The sequence below is a fragment of the Haemorhous mexicanus genome, chromosome 7, assembly GCF_027477595.1.
Source record: "Haemorhous mexicanus isolate bHaeMex1 chromosome 7, bHaeMex1.pri, whole genome shotgun sequence".
Taxonomy (NCBI): domain Eukaryota; kingdom Metazoa; phylum Chordata; class Aves; order Passeriformes; family Fringillidae; genus Haemorhous; species Haemorhous mexicanus.
Window position 1 is genome coordinate 39,095,811 of NC_082347.1, and position 24,691 is coordinate 39,120,501.

The 24,691-nt window shown below is 44.4% G+C and overlaps 1 protein-coding gene across 1 annotated transcript in view; it reads right to left on the reverse strand.

Annotated features, from left to right (window-relative positions):
• Positions 1–22,505, reverse strand: part of CHST15 (carbohydrate sulfotransferase 15) — a 45,884-nt gene extending 23,379 nt beyond the window's left edge. The window contains exon 1 of the mRNA XM_059852179.1: positions 22,375–22,505. The gene's annotated coding sequence lies outside the window, so the exon portion shown is untranslated. The remainder of the gene's footprint in view (positions 1–22,374) is intronic.
• Between the last annotated feature and the right edge of the window lie 2,186 nt (positions 22,506–24,691).

Consider the following 24,691-nt stretch of genomic DNA (forward strand, 5'->3'; position numbering starts at 1 on the left):
TCACGTCTATACTGCATTTGTCTGCTGTACATTAACGTGTGCCAGCCCTAACCACAGAGCAGAAATCAACAGCAACCTTTGCAGGCTCCTTGGCCAAAAGCAGCCCTCCTCATAAAAATCAGGATCTCTGGGAATAGCCTGAGGAGGAAGCATGGATATACAAGATGACACACAGTGGAATGGGGGAAAAAGGAAAAGCTCTCCTCGATTTCAATATATTCCCACCGAAGCCAGGGGGGACTTTGCTCCAAACTGGAGCAAGCTCAAGCTAACAAAGGTATTTATATGCAACAGAACTTAATAGCAAACAGGTGAGACCTTTTAATGGCAGGTTCCCTGAACAATTCCTGCATTCCATGAGAGGAGGGGCTGTTGGGGACTCAGGATGTAGGAGAGGAGGCTGGCAGGTAACACTGGCAGGAACCACAAAAGCAAACAGCAAAAGCAAACCACAAAACCTCACACCAAAGCACTGAAAATGCAGCACCCACCAGGCCCTACTCATCTCATCCACAGGGTAAAAAGAGACATTCCCCTCAAAAGAAAACATGCAAGATTTTTCATCATCCACATGGGTTTTGTTGGTTGTATAGAAAGTATCTGAAATTCTGTATTAATCCTATTAAATAAACATTTCATAAAATTCCTCCCCTTTCTCTGTGAGGATCGTAAAGGAAGACTGCAACCAAAATGGCTGCAGAATCTCAGAACCATGGAATTACTGAGGTTGGAAAAGCCCTCCAAGATCATCAAGGCCAAGCATTAATTGAGCACTGCCAAGGCCACCATGTCCCCAAGTGCCACATCCACACAGCTCTTAAATCCCTCCAGTGATGGGGACTTCACCACTGCCCTGGGCTTTTGATGAAGAAATATTCCCTAATATCCAACCTAAACCTCCACTGCTGCAACCTGGGGCCATTTCCTCTTGTCCTAATGCTTGTTCCTGGAGAGAAGAGACCAACAGACTATAAAAAGCAATTACTTTCATATGCTCAGTCACATAGCTAAAATTCTGCTCCTCTGTGAATAAAATAAAACAGATTGAACAGATTTTACACATATATATATATATATATACACCTATGTGTATGACCTGTTTTCCAGGTCACCAGTTCCTTAATATTTAATATGCTTTCCTTTTTTTCCCAAAACTCTTTAAAATAAAGATAAATCAAACTTTTGCTGGTGCTCTTCAGGCTACATTTTTCTGTAGCCTCATTCCTTCTAATCACAGTCAGCTTCTCCTCCCACCACACGAAAAGGTGGCTGTTAACCTGTTATAAACACATTTCAGGTACACCAGGAGGACATTTCTCATCCTGGGGTATTAATGCTCCCCTGAATTTATGTCAGTGGAGCTACAGCACTTTGTTTCTTCCCTTCACACAATGTAATTGAAGATTTCAGGTAAATCAGTCCTAATAGGCAGCTCACAACCTAAAATATTGATGTCTAAGGCAAGTGAGAAAATGATCCACCAGCTCTCAGATTAGATGGGATGAAGCCTACTTAAAAAGCTACAGATGCTACAAAATTAAGGATAAACATTTTTATCCAAAAAAACCCAAACAAAAGATTAAGCAAAAGCTAATACTGCTGAATCATCTGGCCAGGAACATCAGATTGCTCCTAATTTAATATATCTAATGCCATTCTTAGAGTAACAGCTATGTTATTCTATCCATAGTCTCCTAATTGCTTCCACTAATCTGGATAAATATTCCTTCTGCCTGAGTTCCTTCCCTGCCAAATCAAGAAGGTTTGTTTAAATCAAGTTCTCAGTTTGCACTGCTGATGTTTTTTGCAATCTCAGAGCAAAGCTGATCCCACACCCCTCAGAACACTCCAGAAATGAACTTCCCTGTGGAAATGTCTCCCCCTGAGAAGCTCCTGTGAAGACAAGGCTGTCATTAGTCACAGAGATGCAGCTCTGGAAGGGAAAGGCTGCCCACAGTCCTACCTCCATAAACTTTCCATGACTCACATCAAGAGGAATGGAAACATGAAAGGGCAAAGTGAGGCTGGTGGAGTGAAATCCTCGTAACATTTTCATATGGAAAGAAAAAGCCCAACAATATTCAGCAGCAAAGCAGCACAACCATGTCATTCCTTTTCCACTCCTCCATCACTCAGTGCCACACTGTCCATGCACAACAGCAATTCTTCAGCCCAGGCAGGATAAATTTATGACTTCTGGACACAAAAAACCTGCAAAACCTTACAATGACAGATATTTTTTAGCTGTCAAGCTTACTGGAAATGGTTAGAATTGAAGTAAACTACAGGCAGCACACAAACAACCTGAAGTATTTGTACAAGGGTAGGGGAGTATTTGTACAGCAGGAGGAAGTTCATCCTGTGAGTGGGCAGGCTGTACCATTTCAATAAAAAATAGCCCAGTAGAAGGAATAAAATCTAAGCTAAATTAAAAAAGAAAGACCATTATGTAAGGAAAAGAGAGAAATAATCATAGATTTTTCTCTCTCCTGCTTCTTGGACGCATTTGGCTCCTCAAGTTTACATTTTTGGAAATAAACTTTGCCTGAACTCACTTCTATTTACCTCAGAGAAATCAGAAAGATGCCAGAAAGATGATATGTCAATAAAAAGAGGATCATGAATCACTGAGCTCTATAAACTTCTGGCAAACAAAAAAGAGGGGAAAAAAACCAAAACAAAGCAACAAAAACAAGCAAAAAGCAATTGCAGTGATTTAGAAAAGCCACAGGACTCATTACAAAGCTCAGCAACCTCCTGCAGACTGAAGTTATGTAAAGCTCCTTTATTTACTTAAATCCCCTAATTTTTAAAGAATCATCAATAAAGGCAACTCCCAAGATGCTGTATGAACCATGGAACCAATTTCAAGGCAATCAGTGGCAAAACTGGTACATCCTAAGAGCAAGAGTAGGTGGCCACAGCCCATGGTTACACACTCAACCTGTTGAAAAACAGCTGAACACTTGTTCAAGTCTAAAATTTTAATTTAAAGAATGCATTTCATGGCCTTTTAAAGCCAAAGAAAACCTCCTGAATCACCACTGAATCAGCAATCTTGCCTAAAAAACAACAGTGGTTTCTTCCACAACCCAGCTGGTTCCTTGCTCAGAATCTAATCCAAACACAATCTGCTCCTTCCTCATCCATACACTTCCAAATAAAATGTGAGAATGGAACAAATTCCTTGCTCCACATGCAAAAAAAGGAAAAAAAAAAAATCAGCAAACTCCCCTAAAATCAGCATAACAGCAGTCATTTCAATCACATAAGGATGACTTCTATTATTTGGGCTGCAGTGCTCAGGAAATAGTTTCTGAGCTTGAATCACCACTCAGTCAGGGCATAAACACTGCCTGAATAAACAGATTCTTGGAAGCAAGGAAAAAAAGAGTGGGGATTGGGAAAGGGAGCTCCCTGACCTGGATCAGTGGCAGCAGGGTCATGCCCTCCCCCAGAAATGCATTATTGCACCTAAAGCCTTGTGCAAGTTCCTGGAAATTACCAAGGTCCAGTCCCTTGCACTCCTAAAATGCCACAGCCACATGTTGTGATGTGCTGTTGTTTGGCCTGCCTCGAGAATGTGAAAATAACAAAACTCAGTATAAACCATTTTTAAATTAAAGCCTTTTTCAGCAAGATAAAAAACCAACCCACCAATTATATTTAATGACTTCAGTGTTCCTTCTTTCTACTCTATCTGATTTAAAACAGCCTAAATCAAAACCCATACTTTTTGGGCTACTTACAGGATAAAAATTGCAGGCAGGAAAATGAAATAGAACCAAAAATCAGCAATTTTTCCAGAAATACAGGTCCAAAAACCCTGGAAGGAAAAAAACCAGCACCAGCAGCCACCCAACCTGTGGCAGCACATGCCTGGAGCTCCCGTGTCAGGGCAGAGCTCCCATCAATGTGTTCAATCCTCCCTCTGTACAAACATGGAGCAGAGTGCTGTTTTCAAACATTTCTGAGGATGTTTGGAGCAGAATTTTGCCTGCAGTGCACACTGGCTTCTCAACTCCTGATCAAAACTTGCTGCCTACGATGTGCAACAGCTCCAGCAATTCATCTTTTCCCTTCCCTTAGTTCCTATTCATCTCACACAGTGCCTTGCTACAGAATCACTGACAGGTTTATATTGAATATGAAAGAGTTGCACACTGTAGAAAAAAAAATGTGTCTTTACATAAATTACTCCAGTGTATTTCTTCTCACAAAAAAAAAGCCACTTTAATCCACTTTCAGAAATCATTCTGCATGGTCAAAGTTTGGTATCTTTATTTTCAATCCTCACAGGAACTGTGAGCAACCTCCCAACAGACCCCAGATGGTCCTGGGGGTCCTCCCATGGAAACAAGGATGAACCAATGCAGCCATCCTGTGGGGCTCACAGATTCCTTTCCCAAAAACCTGGAGCCACATTAGAAAGTTCTGACATTCAGAGCACAACCAGAAATTGCATCTATTTCACAAAAACCAGCCAGTGCCTCATTAAAGCAATCGATTCACCAAGAGCCAGAATAAAGGACTGATGCCATTGGGAGCTAATTTTTACCACTTCCTAAGAAAAAGTGCACCTACTTAAATGTCCAGAGAGACAGCAACACCAAAATTAGATAAAGACAGATGTAGAAGGTCAAACAATTCATGCAGTGATTTCATATCCATGAGAATTGTTCAGTCTAAATTTGCCCTATGTACTTTTTTTTTGTTTTATGGAAAAAAAAATAAGCTGAGAGCTCCATGGGAAGGCACAGGGATCACCTGAAATTCAACTTCAGGGGCTGAAAGTCAATGTGACAAAGATGGTCTTGCCATAAACGCTTGTATTGCATTTTTAATAAGACCAAGCAGCTGCTGAAGTTTCATTTCCAACACAGAACATCACGATAATTTACAATAATAGAAATTCTTACCTGCCTGCTCTTTCAAGGAATACATCCCACTCTCATCCCACAAACCAGCCAAATTCCTGCTCTGAGTGCAACAGGGAAGCACACAGCACGAAGGCTGAATCTGTTATGAAGCTCTTTCACTGCAGTTATTTTTATCAAACAAACTGAAGAGGTTTGGGGGTTGGCAAGAGGGAAAAAAATATCATCTCTAAATACAGCTCTCATACGCCCTGCAGTCAGGCTGTAATCAGAAATAAATAAGTGTTTATCTTCAGAAAACGCCCAAGGCAAAGAATTGGTCTGGTATTGACAGAGCTGCTGCCTCAGACCCAGCTGTTCTGTAGTTACCTGTTTGTTCCCATCCACTGTGAATCCTGTTTAATTTCAGGCTCCCAAGGCTGCTTCATTGACTCTCTGGAAAGATATTGCTGCAATTTACTCCAACAGCTCTTCTGGAGCAGCTTACTCCACAGAGACACGAGGGTTTCCCTCCATGCAGAGCTCATTTGGGTGAGCACAGCACAGTGATTTCACCACTCTACCTGAACACAAGAAAAAGTTGTGGATTCCCCATCCCTGGAAGTGTTCAAGGCCAGGTTGGACAGGGCTTGGAGCAACCTGGGATAGTGGAATCACTTCACTGTGCAAAAGAAAAAATCCCTCAGAGTCAGTGTGCCAGCTGAGTCTCACCCAAGGGAGAGGAGGAGAGCTGGTGCAGCACAGTTGGGTTTGCAGGAGGGGATCTGTCAGTGCTGAAGGGTTATTTTAAGCCCAGCTCTTTGTCTCTTGCATTGATTACTGGTCCAGAACCAGCACGTGGGGGAAAAAATGTTCTGAGAGTATTTCCAACGTCCTGCCAAGCGTTTTCAGCCTTGACATGCTGCAAAATAGTGGGCATAACTCACAGTTATGAGTTACTCTGATTACCATCTTGTTCCTTTTACACATTTGATTTTCCCTGATTTTAGCAGCTGCTACCTCAGGTTGATTTAAAGTGAGGAACAGATTCCATCCACCATCTGATCTCTAATACTTTCTGCCACTTTGCAAGGGGTATGCAGCACAAATTGCTAAATCCTGTGGGCTGTGAGAGATCAGCTGCTAATTTAAGGCTGCTTTTGAGGGATGAAATAACATTGTATGGAATAAACAGAATTTGCATCACTTAATGCCTGTTTGTCTCATGTTGTGGTAAAATGGTTTTGCATGCAATAATGCAACCAAGTGGTATCTGCTAGAATTCATCTGATACACCTTCACACTTCATATATAAGCAGTTTTTCTGAAAGGGGACCCATTCTATGTGAGCCTTAACTTTGCTTTAAACACAATACCCTTATGGCAATTCTAGAGCAACGTAAATGCTCGCAGCTGCTCATTTGATTTTTTAGTGGCTGAGAAGGGATTTTCCTCCACCCCCAAGCTGATTTTTCTCCATAAACTTTACTATCTTAACAGAGTCATCTGAATTCTTTTTGTTGTGACTCATATACGGTGCCTTCTCTGTGAGACATGCATTGAAATGGATGGAAAAACGTATCTCATCTGTACATAAGTACCATGTAAGTGCTTTTTCATGAATAGGGCATTTCATCTTTCATCTGGTGCTGAGTGGGTGAAAGGAAACATACACAGCTGCATCCTGAAAAGACAAACTCAGCATTAGAGTCTGTCATTAAAGTTTCTTGTAAATTCAAACAAAAATTACTCAACTCAAACTATTCATTGATGCCAAATCACAACTGGGGCTTTGTTTCAGCACTTTAAAAAAACCCAACTCTGTTCCAAGCTTAGTAGTAGTAACTTTTCTAAATGTTCAACAACTTTAATTCTTTAAGCAGTGGCACATCAGATAAATCTCAGTCCATTAACCAAGAAACTACTTTGTTCATTACAAAGTGCAGCAGACTCAGAGCCCAAAGTGGAAAACCCAAGAAAGCTCTAAGTGTTCTCAAGAAATTTCTAATTAGTTATCTCTAAAATATCACCAGATAAAATTCTTGCAGGTAGCTGTGGGCTACACCTAATTAAGTAAAACCTTTTTGATATAATTTCATTATACTGCTCCCAGCTTCCTAGAAAAGTGTTTATTCTGCAGAAGTCAGGCAACATTTACTTCCAAAGTCTTCTGCCACTATTCCAAAGTGTTTCAGCAAAGGCTTGGGCTCCATCACTCACCCCTCTGTAGTCTGTGCATTGTAACTACACAAAAGTGCAATACATTTTTATTAAACAGTTTATAAGATCCCATCATTCTGAAGACATTTCTGCACCTCTGCACCCCTGGCTTTGAGGTGTGTGTGGCTGGCAGAGCACACTCTTGATGTGGAAGCTAAAGCCATTTGATAATGGATGAAACTCTCACAATTGTCCTCTCCTACCTTCACACCATCACATCTAAAGAACAACACTTCTACCACAAGCTTCAAAGGATCAAATATCAAACATTCAGAGTTCAAATATCTTAACTCATTGATTTCCACAGTGGAGGAGAGAGGATGTGCTGCACTCTGTCACCAGCCTCTCAGAAATAGCACAGCTCTTGGTGCTGTTCTCACAACAGGGCAAAATCCAGCCCAGGAATCTTGCAACTGCCCCAAGCCCCCAGTTTACAACAGTCATAACAAAAGGGAAAAATTCCATGCTACATATGGAACCCAGTGAGTAAATATTGTAATATCCAGGAGAATAATAAGAAAATCTGACCCTCAGCCACTGAACCATTGACTCCCTTGCCTGGACTCTCTCTTCCTGCAGGTCTCTCCCGTGCTTGGCATCAGCATGCTTATTTTCCACTTGGAAAGAACACAACCACAAATACCTTTTCATGCCTTACACTGCACTTAGCTGGCCTCCAGATTGTAAACAAACAAGATAAAAATCTGAGAATGTTCTTTTCTCAATCTCCATGAAAAGAAACCAGGGGGAAAAAGAAATTAGAAAAGCAAACCAAAACCCCAACTCTGCATAATGATGAATGTACCAAGGGAAATTTGGCATGCAGTCCCTCACACCATGCCTCTTCTGCAACATTTTCTGCAATATAAAGACAACATTTAGCTTAGCAAACTAGATGGTCTTTATTTGTGGGCAGAGGAAACCCAAGGCAAATGCTCTAAGAGACTTTTTTTTTTCCAATGGATATGTTAATTACTTAACTTCTGTTATTGGGAAACTGTCCCAAACTAACCTTCCACTCTCCCTCTGCTTCAGCTGCACAGGGGTCAAAATTCACTTTTTAAAAGGTTTTGAAGTGAGAAATTGTGAAAACAAAGCCCACCCTTGATGGAGCTCCAAGGCAGCACAAGTGCCTTATTCAGATCCTTCCTGATCCCTACCTGAGCACCTTCTGGGAGCTACACAGGGATGCCTGGGACCAGGATGCTCCAAGATCTGCTCTGTGGGGCACAGCATCTCCTGAGACAGCCCAGGGTTCTAAGGGAAAGGGAGCACAACTGCTCCCAGACGCCTGCTCCAGCCAGAAATCTCTCACTGCCATGGAAAACCCCCGTGACCCTGGAGGCAGCAGAGCACAAAAGTGACCAGTGGGAGGTAAAATGAGGTTTTATTTCTAAACAGCAGTGCTTGTTGATGTATTTGGTTCCAGGCAAATAGATGAGGACACGGAGTTGCTACAGGATTGCAGCTGAAATGGCACCACTGCTTGAAATAAACCCTTTGCTGAGGCACATCACACAAGGAATCAGAAGTGACACAAATTCCATCAACTGCAGTTGGTAGCCAGATTTTCAAGAGCAGATGCATGACTGTTAATGATAACCCAAAAAGCTGTTTCTAGTGCAGAAAGACTGAAACTGTTAACATTATGAAACTGCAAAGAGCTAGAAGCATCTCCAGAATACACCCCACAAAAATACTTTGCAGGAACTTAAAAACTCCAACTTGAGCAGAATTAACACATCTAACAAAAAAATCTCCAGCAAAAATGCCTCCCAAGTTCTGAAACACATTTCCATCTGTTAAATTTCTCTGCTGCTGATGGTGTTTACCTGGAGTGAAAGATATGAACCTTTGATTTCATGAGATTAATGTAATAAGTTGGTTTAGGCTGTTAATGCATTCAAAGCTCTCAAATATGCAGGAGACTAAGACGGCATCAAGAGCACACAGACACACTTGGAGGGGAGGTTTTTAATGTAAAATAAATTAGAAACTCCTTAATCTATTTCTGCAGCAAGGACTACACTTAGATAAAAGCTTCCTGGGATGTCTTAGCCTGGAAGAGATGGCTTCCAAGCCTATTTATTCCTTTAAGCTCTGCTGTATAACCTAAATAACAACACTAAGGAAAACCCCTAAAGCCCTGTCAGGTATGTGAGGACTCAAGCTTTGATGAATGCAATGCTCATGTCTCAAAAGTGACACCTGGCCACAATGAAACAATGATAAATAAAATATTCATATTATATGCAGATATCTGTAGAGAAAAAGGCTGTATTGGTCAGCAGGAGAGCTCCACCTAAGTGATGCATGAAGCTGCAAGAGAAAACACTTCTGTTGGTGCCTCAGATCCAGAGAAATGTGAAAAACAGCTGTATCCCCAGCTGTCCTGTCACTAATGCTGCTGAGCTACTTTTTAGTGGGCACCAAAGGGAGCTGCATGGCTTTGGGAATAAGGCATTGTAGAAGCTGCCCCGTGCTCAGCTTCCATAACACTTTCCATCCTCAAAAATGGTGCTTAAAAAGCACAGCAGGTGCCACCACAAGCTGCATCAATCATCATCTCCTGCAAAGATCACTCCACGCCCATAGCTAAAGGCAGCAAGTTGCAACAAAATGCCAAGAAATGCCACATATTCCATCAGATCTTTGGGAATGTGACTCAGCAGCTGGGCTGGAGCAGTTCTGGGCACTGCAGCTCCTCCACCCTGTTTATGTCCTCTACAGGAGATGCCCAAAGAGCAAGGCTGCAACACCCCAGCAGCTCTGGCTTGCCCTGGCTCCAACAGCAACAGCTCCAGGGTGAACTCAGCAGCCTGACCAGAGAATTGTTAAGGCTGGAAAAGACCCATAGGATCACTGAGTCCAACCATCAACCTCAAGCTGCCGCCTTTGATGCCTCAGGTTTGGATTTTCTATGTTTTACATTCTGTGCTGCTCTAGTGTGTGGGGCTGGGTTCATATCAGGGCATGGTGAGCTCTGTGCACAGACCAGGGAGACAAAACAATTCCTGCTCCAGCTGGGCACCAAGGACAAATGAGCCAAATCTCAGCCCAGGAGCACAAACCCCGTGGGCTGGAGAGAGAAAAACAAGCAGGGTGGGAGTGCCTGGGCTAAAGCTGGGCTGGGACAATGAACTGCAAGGTGCAAATGGAGCAGAGCTGATCCCAGGGAGAGACCCCGTGCCCGGCCGTGCATTTTGGGGCCATTTTGGGTCATCCTGGGTGCAGCCCTGGCTGGGCTCTGGTGCTGCCCAAGGTGCATCCATGGAGGAGATCCTTGGAATCAATCCCTGCTTCATTCTTTAGCTCTGTCCAGCCCTCACAAGGCATCACCTTCACCACTGAGCCCTGGTCACCACTCCAGCACTGCCACCCAGCTGGGAGAGCCCTCCTGAGCCTGGAGCCACACTGGTTGTTTTGGTTGGGTTATTTTGGCCTCGTGAACTGCTGTGGTGGCCCTGCCATGAAAACCTCCAGGCTCTGGCCAAAGAATTGCTCCAGGAGCTCACCTCTGTCCTGCTGTCAAGGGGGAGGTGGCAGCTGGAGTGTGGGGATCCCCTGGTGCATCCCCACCGTGCCTGAGGAGAGCAGAGCTCCAGACCAGAGTCCACAAGGGAAGGCAGCCAGGGATGGGTTCTCTGGCCCTCCTGGAGAAAAATGAAAGGTTGGACAAGGCTTGGAGCAGCCTGGGGTGGTGGAAGGGCTGGAATGAGACGAGCTTTAAAGTGCCTTCCAACCCAAACCACTTGACTCTACAATTTTTCCCTGTGTATAACTAAGTCCTGCTCCTTTTACAGCAGTTACTTCACCAGTATGTGAAAAATTAGGCATTCTAGAGCACCATCCTAGGTGCAGGAGAGAAATAAGTCTCACAACTGATCATTTGATTTAATTTGACGTTTTCCTGCATATTTAAATCCTGGAAAATGCCTTCAGCATCCAAACCATTTATAATCAAAGTAAGTGACTGCAGAAGTTCAGAATAATCTATAAACTCAAAAAATTCCACAGTTCTCCTCATTAGGTGAAAAAATAAATCACATGCTGATAACACACCTCAGTTTCTTTATTGCATGGCTCATTGGTTTAAATTACACTTTGAGAAGAATAGCAAATCAGAATGAAACCTTACAATTATATGGGCTTCTTTCTTTGCACAAGAAAACTTGCATTTGATGTTATTCTTACTATTCCTCCTTGAGGTTACTTATAGAGGGCCAACAAAACTGATCTGGACCAGACAAAATGTTTTATCCAAACATGGAGAATTAAATACAACATGAATTATTTTATCAGTGTTTTGACAGAGATGCTTCTGCCCAAGGTGAAAAGGAATTAAATGAGAAAATGCAGCTGTAGCCATTCATGCCATACAGGAGCCTCAGAGTGCACTCAAAGGTACCTTGGGGTTAGGTTATGGTCCACAAAGGGTGTGGAACTCCCAGCATCAATCTCAGAGTGCTTTTCAAAGGTGCTGCTCCACCTCTGGGGGACAAAATGACAGAGTTCTGACATGTGTCACCTGTAATATCATTTGGAATAACATGATAGAAGTCCAAGAAAAACCCAGATCTCCTAACTCACCATCCAGAATCCCATTACCTGGGAATTGAGGGATTTTGAATGAAATTCAGATATGTGTCTCACAAGACAGAAAGCCACCAGCAATCCAATTTCTAAATAAACCACCTAAGGCAGGCAGCATGGACTCTGACTTTCCCCCAGTAACCACATTAAACAGAATGAATTTCAGCCTTTCATAAGCTCAACAGACACAGAAAGTGAATTTTCCCAGCTTCCCAAGCTGCAATCATGCTCCCCATCCCAGAGCTGGGCCAGAATCTCCCTGCACTACAGTGGCAGGGAGCATTTTTGGGTCCAAAGCTGGCAGATGGCACTTTCAGGAGCAATGGTGCAAGACCTGCAGTAGGAAATGAAACCCTCCCTGTCATAAACAACCCCCAGTTAAGAACTGGAGCCCTCATTAATGTAATTGGTTTCATACAAGGTGCTAAAATTCAAATTTGCTGCATTTAGAAGCCAACACTGTTTCTATTAGTTAAGGAGTGTTTTGCTCACCTCTATTTTTGCTCAAGCACAGAGGGAAAAGGGAGGGGAAAATGTGTCATGTACTCTGCCTCCAGCTAGAGAATGCCATGCTAGAGTACATTTTTCACCTCAGATGAAAAATGAAGGCAGGTAGCCTTTCAGCACAGCTGCTCCTGAGGACTGAAATGGAAAATTATTTGGAGAGGAACTCTCAGATCATTCACTCAGAGCTGTGGATTTACATCCTCCAACTTGCATGAGATCCACAGAGCGAGTAGGACTCCATCCCAAGCTGAAATCTGAGGGAGGAGACACATTTAAAATGTAAAAACAAACTGGAGACACGTTTGAAATGTAAAAACAAACTACAGTACTACCACTAGGTGGAAAAAAAATCACTAATCATTATCCTTCAGGAAAACACTCAATTTTCAGCCTTTCTGCTTCAAGTCCAGCAAATGAAATTTCCTCTTTTTAATGGTGCTGCCTTTGAGTACAGGCCAAAGAAGGAAAGAGCACAGGGGTTATGTTACCAGGGAGCAGAAAGGGTGTGCACCTCTCAATTTGGCATCTCTGGTAAGGGGAGGGAAAGCCCACAGTGGAACAGGACACACCCAGGACTGGTGAGGAACTGTCCCCTCCTCCAGCTCCCTGACCCTGGCCATGCCCATCCAAGCCAGGAAATCCAGCTTTGCCTTGGGTACCAAGTGTTTTCCCTCTTTGGGGACACATCCCCAGCCCCCTTTGCTCCACTTCTCCTTGAAGCCTTTAACCCCTGAGGATGAGCTGCTCCACTCCAGGAGCAGATGTCAGTCTCTGATTTCAGAATTATTCCTTTCCCTCTCCACAAAGAATTCCACCTTCTGTACGACTTTAAAACTCCCCCCACTGCTTTTAACTTGGCTGAAGTAGAATATCTGTGTGAGCCATTGGCTGAGGTGCCTTTAATGATAGAACAGTTCATGAAAATAAAACCACCCTATCTGTAAAATGTGCACTCCCCCTTCTGAAAATGGAGTAAGCCTATTAATTACTTTCTTAAAGGCTGACTCTCAAAATGGCACTGCTGACATTTAAGGCTTATAAAAAATGCAAGTCTGTCTGATCTGTGAGAAATGAGTTTATATGATCTATTTTAAGATGAAAATATTTATCAAGGAAGACAGTGGCCAGTTAGGAACACAAACAGAAACAAAGCCACTTCAAGTAAGTTGTCCTTTTTTGTTTTAATCTTTTCCATGCCAAGGACATGCTTCTCCCCAGAAGAGTGGTGCACAAAATAAGTGACATCTGGTGGCTTTATGCTGTAATAGAATGAGGCACCTCGTTTCAATGCTGTTAACCAAATCAATTCTTAAATTTACTGCTTCTTAGCAAAGCTTTTCAGATGTTTTATTTATTTATTTTCATGCAGATACTTCTGAGGCCCCTGGGCATCACAATCCCTCTTGCAGGGTGACAACTGCTGTTATCCAATTAAAGTGGGACTGTCATATTCACACCAGGAAAAACACAACTCCACAAAGGAATTTGGAAGGTACAGGAAAAGAGCTCTGAGATTTAGCTGGGCAGCATCAGTAAGAATCACATAGAGCCAGGCTGTAGGAAAAGACTTTGCAGAATTTTGTGAAGGAAATAATTCACCTGCACCAATTATTCACATGCTCAAAGTAATTAATATCAACTTAGGCCTCTGTGAATTGTCTTTCATTGGATTTTAATTAAACCCAAAGAAACAGCTGCATTTTTCATTCTGAGTTTAGCAGCATCCTGGTGGCTACAACTTTTACAAATTTGAAACAAGCTTTTCCCCTTTTCATGCTTTATTGATCCTCAGCAATGGCCACATCTAATCCAGCCAAACCTCCTGCACCTAAACCTGCACTCCAGACATAAAGCAATTACAACTCCCCTTCAAACTCCTCCAGCCAGAAATACACTTCTCTTTTAGAAAGCCATAAGCCTCTCCTGGATAATTAATAGAAGAACTGTCAGCCAGCCTCAATTAAAATTACAAAACTGCTGGCACTGCAATATCAAGGCTTGCAACACTAATTTCTGCAGTAATAAGTATTTATGGGGAAAAAAAAATATATCTGTAAGCACTATGTAACAGAAATGAGATGAAAGATAAACAGACTCTAAATATTTATCAGCAGAGGAAGTCCAAAAATACAGCAGCAAAAATGGAGCGGATGGCAGCTAAATCCAGACCATGGAGGGTTCCTCGAAGGATGTGCAAGGAGGAACTTCATTTTCAGCTTGACATGGCTAAATCTAATTAATTCCTTCCTCCTATTCAGTTGCTGCACAGAAATCCCTGATGCCAAAAGGACAAAGCTAAAAATGTCCCCAAAGCCATGGCTGAAGGCTGCACTTGTGCCCTGCAGCAGTGCAATAAATAAAGAGTTGGACTTTGGGGCTTTTCCATCACTTTTAAGGCCTAAATATCCTTAAGAGGAATGTCCACCTGCATGCTTGGCTTCCCTCAGCACTGAAAGGGGGCTCCACATCTGCAGGATCTCCATAAAAAGGGGCCTCTGGGATAGCACAGCTACTGATGGATTATTTCAAAGGGAAATATTATTTCCTGCTCACATTCCCTCATCCCCACCAGACATTATCTTCACCTTGAGACCTCCTGGCTGAGCTAAATAACATATGCAGAGAAAAGCACAGCTGAATGGCTTTAGCTCCAGCCACTCATCAAGAAGAAAACTTTTAAAGATCCCATTTCAATTTATTTTTTGAAATGCTGGCATGCTGAAGTCAGCAGGAAGACATTTCAGTGACTTTAATGAAGGCAGAGGTTCATCCAGAGAATTGCTGTTTGGAATGAACACAGGGTTTATGTTATCTCATTTGAAACCTTCCAAGTTTTCTGTTAAATGCAACTTAATGATATTTGCCATCTCAGAATTATTTGCTGTCACAATACAGAAAGGAGGGTATTAAAGTTGTGCACTGTAAAATGTTTAGTGATGATGGATGGGATACTCTTGTTTCACTAACAGGCATGTTTTTAATGCATAAATATTAATTGTCATAAAGTGCCTGTTCATTTTGCAGTTTTTGAAAGCTTTAGCTTGTAGGAGTTGTAATAGTCCAAAAAAGATACTGTTGGTATTTACATATTTATCAGCATTTTCAGGGCACATTTTTAGGGCTTTTCTCTTTTTTTTTTTTTCATTCATTATCCAATGTACCAGCACAGCAAGACAAAAAAAAAAAAGGAAAACTGGAGAGATTACTACACTCACTTGATGGGTATCATTACAGGAAAACACTATCAAAACTCAGCAGAGGCTTTTCATGCATTGCCCTGTATTACACCAGAATGAGTTACTGCAGCATTCCAGCTCTGATGCTAAACCAGGAGAATGCTCAATCTGTGCAGCTGAAGCAGGAATGAGCAGCAGGTGAGTGGGACCATCTGAGGGAGTCCCTGACTCCAGGTAAAAGCTGCTCCCTGACAGGCTCTGGAGGCTTTCCCAGATTTCCCAACCTTGCCACACTCCTTGGTGAGCACAGGGCTCTGAATCCCTCCAGGACAAAGGGAAAACTGTTCCCTCTCCCATGTCCTGGTCCCCCTCACACCACTGAAGCCCAAAAGGTGAATCCCTCCTGATCCAGCCTAATGCCAGATAAATCCACGTGGGATTTCCATGGATACCAATTTAGATTGCATTTACTCTGCTGTTTATTTTCATTTTGCTGATCTCCTCAGCAACGTTCAAAAATCTACTTTGATGGGTTAAAAACTTCCCTATTTAAAATCACCTGATGTCAGACAATTTTTTATTTCCTTTTTCCTCAGCCAGACGATCAGATCAGATCCCACTCTTCCCTCCTGCTCACCTCTCACATCTCATTTCTTGTTTTAAAGATGGTATAAATAGCCTTGCAAAGTAATTCTAATACTAAGTGTCAAGTGCAATAGTGGTTTCATTCTGATTTATCCTTATCTGATCCTCAGGCAAGTTAATCCTGAGGCTGAGAAACTGTTTTCAGAGCTTTATAATTGATGAAACTTTTCATCTGAATTATTTACTTTCCCAACAGCTCCGATGAGTCGCTCAGGGCATAAAGCTGTAGTACTCCATGCTGGAGTGCTCAAGAACATGTTTGTGTCTTCTTAAATTAACAGCCCATCACTGCATCTCCTGCTGCAGTTTCTATTGGCAGTCTTTAACACACAGCAGGGTTTTTATCTGAATTTTTATGGCCTGCAATGGATGCAGTTCCAACCCAGATGTCTCGGTGTTATCCCAGCCCGGAGCTCCAGGGAGACACAAAGCAGGCAGAGGATCCCTGATCCTGAAGGTGTGAAAGTTACAGTGTGAACCAGTGCTCCTTCCCTGGAATCACCTGGGCACAGGCTCCCACCTGATGCACAGGTGCAAAACCTGCTCCTCTCCCATTGCAACAGCAGCACCCAAAATCCTTCCCAGAGGCAGCCCCAGGAAATGTCCTCAGGCTTCAGCAATCCCAAGGATGAGCTGCACAGCAGCAGCCCTAAAAATGCACTAGGAAGGGGTGGAAGACAAGAGCAGGAGCCCAATCACCAGCCTAACACAGTGAAATACATCTACGAAATGATGAACTTCAAAATTTGAGATTCATTATCCATTTAATTTACTTAACATTACCAATATCTGTTTAACATTATCTAATATCTACAGAGCTGAGCAAAAAAGACAAATTACAACTAAAAAGCAGCCAAAATCAAAGAGGCTGGGAAGGAATATTAGATAAGGTATTTGATGGGCTTGCAAGGAAGTGTTGGTTTTAAGAGCTGCTAAAGGATTTTCAGGAGATGAAGCTCCCCTGTGAGGAGCTGGGCCTGCAGGCAAACCCATCTCATTATGTGATACACTCTCCTAATAAACTATTAAACCACCCTTCTCCACTTCCTCCTATTTCCAGCTTTACACAGACAAACCTCCTGGCTGCCCCAGTCAAAGAGTCCTTTCTCTTTGGATTAATAAATTCTGGCACTCACACCATTAGATCCCAATTTAGGCACAGCAAGGTTGATACTGGGCAAGTTATGGGCAAAACCTTGCAGAATCCTGATTTCTGCTACTTTTTTTTCCCTGAGGTCTCTCCTATTCATTGGGATCTCACTGGCACTCATTTGGTGCCACTTCTAAAGCACTTTAATTAAGTGCTTTTTCTCCACACTGTTCCAAGACCTGAAATTGGGCAAACCATCCAATATTGGAAACTCCCATCCACATGCTGCACATAAATCTTTATATTTTTTGGCCTTTGTATCTTGTAGAGTTTTTCATTTTTCAAAGCAGTCTTATCTTGTTTCCTCTGTATGACTTTGAACTTTGCATTTTATCTTCACTCTTGTCTGACCTCAGAGTCCTTCCCAGCTCAAGCTCACCTGTAACTCAATGACTTATTTGAAAGAAATGACCTTCCCTCTATTCCATGCAATCCTGAGAAGTTACAAGTCTAACCTCTACTTGTATCCAAGCCAAACAGCAATAAATTCAAAACCAAAGTAAAATATAACAATACAAAAGCCTTTTTTCACTCTCATCAGTTTTTCTAATTTTATGGTTAGATAGCAGGGTACATTCACCCACACTGAAAATCAAGGTTTTTCTACAGGAAAAAATATCAAAAATATCTCCTCATGAAACTTATTTTTTCCTACTGGAAGGCGTGAAGCAAATGGAAAATGTCAGTTTGAGTATTTTGCTATTTAGATACAGATCTGCACCTTTTACAGTGAGGAACAACCCACCTCAGACACAGATTTGGCCCAAAACCCCATTTATTTATAAAACACTGTGCTTATCTGGGGAGTAAATGATGGCATAGTAAGTTTTAGGAGATTAAGTGTGTATCTGGTGCTGCTTGGTAAATAAACAAATAAAAGCCTGGCTTGCTCCCTTGTCACTCCATCCCAGCAGCTCTCCAAGGGATTTGTTCATTTCCAAGGAAATCCATGGCACAGGAGGCAGCCAGGTGCCCCCCACCATCCCCCAGGCTGCAGGGGCTGTGGCTGCTTTCAGCAAACCAACAGGGGAAGGGTCACACCCCCAGCAGCTCCAAAAATGGGTCTGGAGTTGAGGTGGGCCACCTCAGTTTTGGGCAAGGACAGGAGGAAAGCAGCAGCCAGGTGCTGAGGTCTGGGAAATGAGAGTTTCAGGCAGCTCAGGGGAAAGGTGGATTTGGGAATGAGAAGAGGCAGCAGGCTGGGGCTGGAGGGTTGGTGCAGGAGGGGTCAGAGTGATCAGAGGGATGGAGCATCAGTCCTGGGAGGAAAGGCTGGGACTGGGGTGTTCAGCCTGGGGAAGAGAAGGTTCCAGAGAGACTTTGGAGCACCTCAAGGGGCTCCAGGAGAGCTGGAGAGAGACTTTGGACAAGGGATGGAGCGACAGGAGAAGAGGACTGGCTTCAAACTGCCAGAGGGCAGGGTTAGATGGGATATTGGGAAGGAATTGTTCCCTGGGAGGGTGGGCAGGCCCTGGCACAGGGTGCCCAGAGCAGCTGTGGCTGTCCCTGGATCCCTGGCAGTGCCCAAGGCCAGGCTGGATGGGTTTGAGGCAACCTGGGACAGTGGAAGGTGTCAGGGTTGGAACTGGATGAGCTCCACATTCCCTTCCCACACCAACCAGTCTGAGATTGTGACCTGTGTGTGCTGCCACCAGAGGGGACAGAGGCAGTGGGACAGAGTGTGCCAAGGGTGCCCCACTCCTGCCCACATCCACCACCTCACCAGGCCTCCCCTCCTCCCCACAGCTCCTTGTCACTGCCTCCAGGACAACATTTCTCCTTCTGTTCCTTCCTGCAAGGCATCACCTGCCTCTCTCCCCTCGGAGGATGCTCCTTACAGTTTATAATCCACGTTCAACAGCTGCTGGAAACCAGGTGTAACATAAATTAATAAATATTCCATGGAAAAGCTACATTAACTGCTTGCCCCTAAAGTGCTGTTCAGTGGCATGTCAGGCACAGCTGTGTAATCAAAGGATTACAGTGCTCCCATTGCAAGGCTCTCCACCTCCTCGGGAGCTTCCCTGGCTCCCTCATCTGCAAAAACCCAGCCCAGGCACCAGGACAGAATTGTTATCATGTCTTTGAGCCTGGGAAACACAACCCAGCAGGCTGTGGGGACAAACACAACACAGTTTCTGTCAGATACACAGGCAGCCACACAAATTTTTAGCAGAATGGGTCAGCAAAGCTCTAGATCATCTAGAATCTTAGTGAAATTGCAGGACAAGTGGAGAGATGGGTGCAATTCAGGATGTTTCTAAACAGGGACTCACAGGAGGTTACAGATCCCTTCCCCTGAACAGCTGTGCTCAGACTCCAGATCTGACACCTCACTCTTTCAGCAAGCAAAGCAGGGCACTTCACCAAAAAACATAAATAAATAAGAAAAGCTAATTTGTGGGGGAAGGCAGTGAAAAAAAATGCTCTCTTATTGGAAATCTACCATAGTTTTCCACAGCATTATGGATTCTTCTAGCTGAGCAATATAACTCCAGCCAAGGATTGTGGTGGGAATGTAGAATTCCCCTTCCCTGTGGGAGGTATGGAGGAAACCAGGTGGGTTAAAGGGGAAAATGGGAGTCTAAAACCAGCAGTCAACAAGCCCAGTTCAAATCAGGGTGCATCTTCTGCAAACCCTCTGAGATGTTTGAAGCAGGGCTCCACATCAGGTAAGTACCCAGGGCAGCACTGAGTGAATTAAGAGCACATCTCATTGGGATTTACGACTGTGGGATGTACATTAACTGTAGGGGAAATTAGGAGGGAGAGGTATCTGTTTATGTCATGGCTTTTCTTCACCTAAGTGATGCATCTGTGCTGGAAGAGAAGCACAGCTGGGTGTTCCAAGTTCCTAAATCCACGTGTCATCTAGGTGAGATCAGCCCTCTGCTGCCAGCTCACCTCGGGACAAATTCTATCAGCACCCAGTGGTGACACACCCCTGAGCTACAATACTGAGACTTTGCTCTGTGCACATATAAGGAAAAAATCAGTGCAGTTTATAAAAGGAAGGATTCCCTCCCTAGTCAGCAGAGGAATTCCACAAGAAATCCCTGGCAGAGTTTGCTGCCACCCCACTTGATCTTCAACACAAGCCAGTGCTTTGAGAGGTGCTTTAGTACCAGCCCATCCTTAAAACTGAGATCACCTGGGCTGCCAACGAAAGCTTTGAGCACTGAAAGCTCATTCTCACAGAGCTCCTGCCACAGGTTGCTTGAAATAATGTTAAAATAAAACAGAAGCAGCACCTTATTTGCAGCTCTGTGATTATGCCTACATGAAATCCCTGTTCATGCTGCTGGTACACACCTTCATCCTTCCCCTCCAACCACATGAAATAATTCAAATATGAGAGTCTGCTTCACCCCTCTCATTTAGATGATTTCCAGATACCTGCTTTTAGTTTAGCAATGAAGATAAAAATCCATTACTTCCTCCCATTGCATTAGTGGAATTAAGTGTTTTGCAATGTAAATCTCCACTGTTTGATCATGTTCCTGTTACAAACCACCAAATAAAACACTCTGAATTTCAGATTAGTCCTCCTATGACAAAATCTGAACCATAAAACTATTTTCCTATTGATTTCAGAACTGCACGGTGGCTGCAACTCACAGACACAGGATCTAAGTGCTATTAAAAAAAAAAAAAGGAGAGAAAGAAGGTAGTTTCACTACTACATCTTCATAGAAGTAGTCTTTCTGCATTCAAATTGATTTTCTTTCTTTTGGCACGTGAAGAGCCAGATGAATCCTTTGACTTAATGCCCAAGAGTGAAACGGCACCAGCAGTAGCAGAGAAGCTCTCAGGGCACGAGACGTGTGACAACATTTTAATCACTGACAAAAAAAAGGCTTCAAGGCAGCTACTCTGTTGGTGTTTGCTGGTTTTGAGTGAGATTCACTGTTTGTGAGTGACTGTATATAAAAAACATATCTATGTCTATAAATAGCCCAGATATAAACATATATGTATGGTTCCCGTCCATTTGGGGATGTTTTATTGGTGGAAATTTCCCTCTCTGCCAAAGATCAAGCAGTCCCTAGTCAGTATCAAGTGCAGTGCTGTTCAATCAGGTGTTTGTTTATCCAAACGAGCACATACCATTTGCAGTTAAACCTTAAAAATATTTATTTTTCATGAGCAGTTCCAGCAAACTTTAAGATTTAATCTGTGATGTGCCCAGCTGGCCACTCTGCTCTTTCTTTTAAGTCTCAAAACACAAAAGAACGTGTTTGTTCTACAGAGATGACGATGATGATGATGGGTTTTTGGTCTGGCTAACAATTCAAGAAGTGAAACCATTCTGATGTCATATGCAAGGAAGTCAGCATGAAGGGGACTTTAGGACATAGCATGATGTAATAAATAAAATTTAATTTAAAAAACAATTAAAATCTGAGAGTTTGGTAGGTGTTTGGATGCATCATCAAAACAATACTCTCACATATCCTATTAACCTACAAATCTGTCTGTGCCTAAGACACTCGGATCCCTGCAGAGTACGGCTGTAGTATTACAATGAAGCAGCAGAGGAAAATTGAAAAAAAAAAAAAAAAGAAGAAGAAAAAGAGAAGCCCATATATGAGATCGCCAAAGTTCAGCTGGTGAATTGTTGCTTAACAGACTCTGACCATAATAACCCGTCACTGAACCTTGCCTGCATTCTCAGCAGCTATGAAGCTATTTTTAACAGCCAACAGCTTGCATTTAAGAAATCCCCCTCTTCACCCAAAAATACTCGCAGCCAGCGGCAGCGTGCACGCCCGGCTCGTTCCTCGGTGCGATGCGCGGCCGGGATGGAATGGCTCTTTCAGGAGAGCCCCGGACAAGTGTGCGCTGTCCCCAAGCCCCGCGCCGGCCGCGGCTGCGGGCAGTGACAGCACCCGCGCTGTCCCCGCGCTGTCCCCGCGGCTCCCGGAGCACGGCCCCGCTCCGGGCCGCCCGCCCCGCTCCTGCCGCGGCTCCGGGGATGCCCTGGCAGCGCCCCGGGTGCCGCAGCCCGCGGAGAGCGGGGACAGCCCCGCGTCCCCCGGGCGGACCCCGCGTCCCCCGAGCCGAGCTGAGCCGTGCCCCGCTGCCCAACTTCCCGCAAAGTCCCGCTGCCTGCAAACTTGGGGAGCCACGGCCTGGGGACCCCTCGCCTTCCCGCCATCCCATTCCATCCCATTCCATGCCGTTCCATGCCGTTCCATCCCGTTCCATCCCATCCCCGCGCTCCTACCTCCGCCGCCTCGGCTCTGCTCTGCCCCGCGCCCGCCGCCTCCGCCGGCTCTGCCCTGGGGGAGGGGGGCGGAGGACGAGGAGGAGGAGAGGAGGAGGAGGAGGAGGAGGAGGAGGAGGAGAGGAGGAAGGGGGAGGGAGCAGCCCCGCCGCTCCGCGGCCGCGCTGCGCAGCCCGGGAGGCGGAGTGCAGCGCTCGGCTCTGCCCCGCGGCTCCCGGGGCGTGGGGGTCCCCCCGGGCACGGGGGTGCGAGGATGGGCTGCGAGCAGAGCGGAGGATGCTCCGTGGAACCCCCCGGGGCGGGATGCGGGGCATCTCCCGGGCATCCCCCGCGGCATCCCGGCCCCAAGGACCGCCCGCGGCAGCGGCGGGGGATGGATGAGAATCTAGGAGGAGATGGGCCCCTCCTGACCCCTCCGACGGGAATTCGAGCTGTCCCGAATCCCGAATCCCGGTGTGCAGGCAAAGGTCAGCCCGAGGAGACGCACGGCACGGCTCGAGTGCTGCCGAGGCTGGGGAGTCAGAGCTGCCCTGCTGCACACCTGGCAGGCTGCATGCAGCATCCTCTGCCCTGCTCCGGGCTTGGAAAGGCAGCAGCACCAACGTGGCTGAGGAGCCAAAATCTTCTACTCAGTTAAATGCAAAGTTTGTTCTCAAACGAGATCCTACCAAAATATTTATGTATGTATTTATGTACGTGTAAAGTGAATATACCTAAAAACTGTTAAACTGTCAGAGGGCAAGCTGAAATTAAATTTTAAGAGGGAATTGTTCCCTGTGAGGGTGGGGAGGCCCTGGCACAGGGTGCCCAGAGCTGCTGTGGCTGCCCCTGGATCCCTGGCAGTGCCCAAGGCCAGGTTTGGCTTGGAGCAACCTGGGATAGTGGAAGATGTCCCTGCCCGTGGGACATCTTGCAACAAGATGGTCTTTAAGGTCCCTCCCACCCCAGACTGTTCTGTGGTGCTATGATGATAAATATATGGTTAAATGTATAGTCTGGTGATTACATCTGTGACACACACACATCCTCTCTGAGATGCAGCACACACCGTTTCCCTCCAAGGTTTAATGCAACACTTGCAAAGCCAACGTTATCAAAAGGAAAACTCTTCATATTTCCCTCCTTACACTGTTAAGCTTAAATCCATGTGTTTAATGCTCAGCAGTATTATTTCTAGGAGTTTGAAGTGATAAAGCACAAGCTGAACATGAAAGAACCGTGAATTCTCTGTTTTAGTACTTCCTTTTGTGATCAAGCCCATCTTTGGTTTTAACTTTCAGAAGCATCTAAAACTCAGCTCTGTGGGAATCTGTTTTGCAGCGAAACCATATGTACTTTAATAGTAAAATGCAAAGCAGAAGTTTATAAATTACACAGCTCTGACTGGGAGCCAAACAAATTAACGATTTCAAGCAGGTGATTGTGCACCTGTAAGACCATGTAAAAACTTTTAAAAGCTTTTAAAAACCACACATGCACACATTTCCTACAGCACCATGTATGTGTCTCTGTTCAGGTCACTTCTGAATCTCACCTGGTTTTTAGGGAAGAAAACCACCCAGAATAAAGACCCTGATGAGGTGACACCTGTGATTTATAAAATACTCACACATATTCAGCATTTCTGTTCTGAGTTAAATATGCTGCCCTCCAAGGCCTTTTTTGGCCTCGTGAGATGCTCTGAATAGCAATTATCCTTAGCCAGATTTCTGTGTAATTACACACCCTTCCTTTTTCTGTATTTTTAAATAACAAAAAAATCAAAGAAGCTGTCATGAAAACAAGATCTTCATTCCCTGGGGAAGTCTCTGTTTACATTATTCCTCACCAAGCAGCAGCTGGAGTAGAAATCTTGGTGGTGGTTTCCACACGTGGTAGCTCAGACTTCCATAAGGGCTGAGTCTGCCCATCTCACAGACACTTACAGGCTGCCTTCAGTGTTACCTGGAGAGATGGGGAGGAAAACACAAACTTTAATGGCATAATAAATCCCTCTCCAAGAACAGTGTTACCAGGAAAAATCACAGCATCACAGAATGGTTGGGGATGGAGGAACTTGAAAGCCCATGCAGTGCCACCCCTGCCATGGGCAGGGACACCTTCCACTGTCCCAGACAGCTCCAAGCCGTGTCCAACCCGTCCTTAAACTCTTCCAGGGATCCAGGGGCAGCCACAGCTTCTCTGGGCACCCTGTGCCAGGGCCTCACCACCCACACAGGGGAGAATTTTTTTCTAATATCCCATCTAATCCTGCCCTTTGTCAGTTTGAATCCATTACCCTTTGTCCTGTCACTACATGCTCTTGTAATGAGTGCCA